Source organism: Papio anubis, chromosome 17, assembly GCF_008728515.1.
Source record: "Papio anubis isolate 15944 chromosome 17, Panubis1.0, whole genome shotgun sequence".
Classification (NCBI taxonomy): Eukaryota; Metazoa; Chordata; class Mammalia; order Primates; family Cercopithecidae; genus Papio; species Papio anubis.
This window is the reverse complement of record NC_044992.1, coordinates 35,600,889-35,604,386: the sequence shown is the minus strand read 5'-3', so window position 1 is coordinate 35,604,386 and position 3,498 is coordinate 35,600,889. Positions and strand designations below refer to the sequence as shown.

At 51.0% G+C, this 3,498-nt stretch overlaps 1 pseudogene across 1 annotated transcript; it reads left to right on the top strand.

Annotated features, from left to right (window-relative positions):
- The first annotated feature begins 487 nt into the window (after nucleotides 1–487).
- LOC110741559 lies at nucleotides 488–1,979 on the top strand (annotated as a pseudogene). Its single transcript, XR_002517922.2, has one exon. The product of XR_002517922.2 is annotated as an E3 ubiquitin-protein ligase RNF126-like (transcript).
- The last annotated feature ends 1,519 nt before the right edge of the window (nucleotides 1,980–3,498 follow it).

Genomic DNA, 3,498 nt, shown 5'->3' with positions numbered 1-3,498 from the left:
CCAAGATCGTGGCATTGCACTCCAGCCTGGGTGACAGTGTAAGACTCCATCTCAAAAAAGTAAAAAAAAGTGATATTCTTAGCTAGAAAATTCAAAATACAGATTCAGTAGTACCCCCTTATGCACGGTTTCAGTTACCTGCAGTCAACTGTAGTCCAAAAATATTAAATTGAAAATTCCAGAAATAATTCATGTTTTCAATTGCTTGCCATTCTGAGTGAGGTGATGAAATCTCACACCATCTTGCTTCACCCCTCCCGGCATGTGAATCCTCCGTCTGTTTAGTGTATCTGAACTGTGGATGCTACTTGCTCATTAGTCTCTTAGTAGCTGTTGGTTATCAGACCAATCCATGGTATTGCAGTGCTTGTGTTCAAGTAACCCTTATTTGACTCAATTGTTCTATTTATTATTCGTTATTGTTGTTAATCGCTTACTTTGTAAGCGCCTATTTTGTAAATTAAACTTGATCATAAATATATAGGTAGGAAAAAACATAGTATGTAAAAGGTTTGGGCGTCGATCAGCGAGGGAGCAGCAAGCCGAGGCGTCGCCGCAGCTTGGACGGTTCTTCTGCCTCTGCTGCTCCTTGGACATCGTCCCGCGCCTGTCGGATTATATCTGCCCAAGATGCACGTCTGATTTTATCGAGGAGCTTCCTGAAGAGACCAGGAGCACAGAAAACGATTCTAGTCCTGCCACCGTCCCCACGGACCAGAGCCGACCGCCGTTGGAGAACGTGGACCCGCACCTGTCCACGCTGCCGCAGGGCTACGAACAGTTTGCTTTCGGCATCTTTGTCATCTTTGACGACAGCTTCGAGATCCCCACGTGCCCTGCTGGGCCAGCAAGGACTCTGAGAGACCGTGGGAGAGAGTCCTGGCCCCGTACCGAGCCCGGCATCCCCGTCTCCGCCTCCCCACGCTGCGGGCCACTGCCCGGCACAAAGGCCTCCCCACGCTAGAAGGGATCATCCAGCAGCTCGTCAACGGCATCATCACGTCCGCCACCATCCCCAGCCTGGGTCCTTGGGGAGTCCTGCACTCAAACCCTATGGAATACGCCTGAGGGGCCAACGGCCTGGACGCCGTCGCACAGCTCCTCGCCTTGAAAACACGGGCCCCCCACCGGCAGATGAAGAGAAAATCCAGACCCTCCCCACCGACCCTGTCACCGAGCAGCACGTAGGCTCCCGGGTCGAGTGCCCCGTGTGCAAGGACGACGACGCGCTGGGCGAGCAGCTGCCCTGCAACCACCTGTTCCACGATGGCTGCATTGTGCACCGGCTGGAGCAGTACGACAGCTGCCCCGCCTGCCGAAAAAGCCTCCCGGGACACAACACGGCCACGAACCCACCCCCTCGGGCCTGACTGGGATGAACTTCTCCTCCTCGTTGTCCTCCTCCTCCTCCAGCTCGCCCTGCAACGAGAACGCCACAAGTAACTCCTGAGCGCGCGTCGGCCGGGACCCACCCGTGCCCGCTGCGCCTGAGGCTGCGGGGAGACCGCGGGGCCTCAGCCAGCGCCACACGGCACCCACAGACTGGGTGCCCCAGCGGCGCCACTCTTGACTGGTCAGCGCTACAGGCCCCTGCCTGTTCCAGGGCAGGATCCTGGCCCGGCCCACCGGCTCCCTGGCTCGGGAAGGCGTGGGCCACATCGTCCCTTCTGGGACGTCCTCATCCTCCCTGTCCTCTGTCTAACCTCACCCTCTAAACGTTCAGCGGTGGAAAGATTTTTATAATTTTAAATTATTACTGCTTTGAAATAAATGGAAGTTTTAGCTCACATGACGGCCATGCATGATCTGTGACAAGACGGGGCACAGCTGCTCCACCAGCGCTGTGAGCGCCGCCAGGACAGGCCGCGTAGGCCGCCAGCCTCCCCCTCGGCTACCTCCACGACCCGGAGTTCGGGGGCTCGGGACCATGAGAATGATCAGCAAAATTCAAGAACAAAACTGCTCCAACAGACATTTTTTTTTTTTTTTTTTTTTTTTTTTTTTTTTGAGACTAAGTCTAGCTTTGTCGCCCAGACTGGAGCGCAGTGGCACAATCTCGGCTCACTGCAACCTCCGCCTCCTGGGTTCAAGCGATTCTTCTGCCTCAGCCTCCTGAGTAGCTGGGATTACAGGCGCCCGCCACCATACCCGGCTATTTTTTTCTATCTTTAGTAGAGACGGGGTTTCACCATGTTGTCCAGGCTGGTCTCAAACTCCTGATCTCGCGATCCGTCCTCCTCGGCCTCCCAAAGTGTTGGGATTACGGGTGTGAGCCACCGTACCCGGCCACCAACAGACATTTTTTAAAGAAAAAATATGTGTATCTTGAAAGCTATTTAAAATACACTACTTACAAAGAGAGAGAGAGAAAAAAAGATTTGGTACTGTGATTTTAGGCATCCACTGGGGGTCTTGGAACATGTCCCCCAGGGGTAAGGGGGAACTACTGGATTTACTGTATTTATGAAGTCTGTATTGTGGTCAGCACTGGGATTGGCTCTGGATGAACACAAGGAATAAGGCCTCTGCACTCAAAGAAAATGCAACAAATGGAGAGAAACCTCCAATAAACCAGTAAGTGTGTCCTGACCAACTGGGATGCATGCAAAGAAAGAAATGATGTGGGTGCTGTGGCTGTGAATAATAGGAGGAAGCTATATGTGATAGAACCTATTTCAGAGGATGCTTAATAAAGGCTTCCCTGCGGAGGTGATGTTTAGGCTTAGACCTGAAGGAGAAAAAGGAGCCTGCAGCCAGAGTGTGTAGAAGAGAGTTCCAGACATAGGGAATGCCTACGGGTTGGATGGATCTAAGACAAGCGAGAAATTGACTTCTGGAAGGGAATGTTTGGGGAGTGCAGGTCAGATTGTGGAAAGCGGCTGGGGGTAGCTTGCGCAGAGCCTCAGATGTCTTGATAAAGAGTATAGCCTTTATTCCAAATGCATGGGGAATTGTGGAAATTCATCATTGTTTGCGTTTTAAAAAGAGCTATCTGGCTGTGGCATGGATAATAAACTAGAGGAGAGCAAGTGAGGAGGCTCTTGAAAGAGAAGAAGCTGGGGTGGTACCAGTGAGGATGGAACGGGGTGAGGGGATTTAGGCTATTTTGAAGGAAAACAAATAGATAAATAAGACATGATGTTGGATTGGAGGTAAGGGATAAGAGGGAGCTATCACTGATGGCTTCCTGTTTTCTGGCTTGGAATTATCTATCAAGGTGACACAGACTGTAGGAGAAACAGGTTTTGACCTGTTACATTTCAGATGTCTGGGTTTATTAAAAGGGTGGCATTCAGGAATGGCTCAGCCCTCTGATGTGATAAGGTTCAGTGCCAACAAGAGAAACAATCCTCCAAATTGCTTTGGCATTACTGAAGCCATACTTATTTTTAATAGCTTTATACAGCTTTAGTGCCTTACTTATAGAACTGTTAAGGACCTAAAAGAGTAATGAAGGCCAGGCACAGGGGCTCACGCCTGTTAAATGCCAGTACTTAG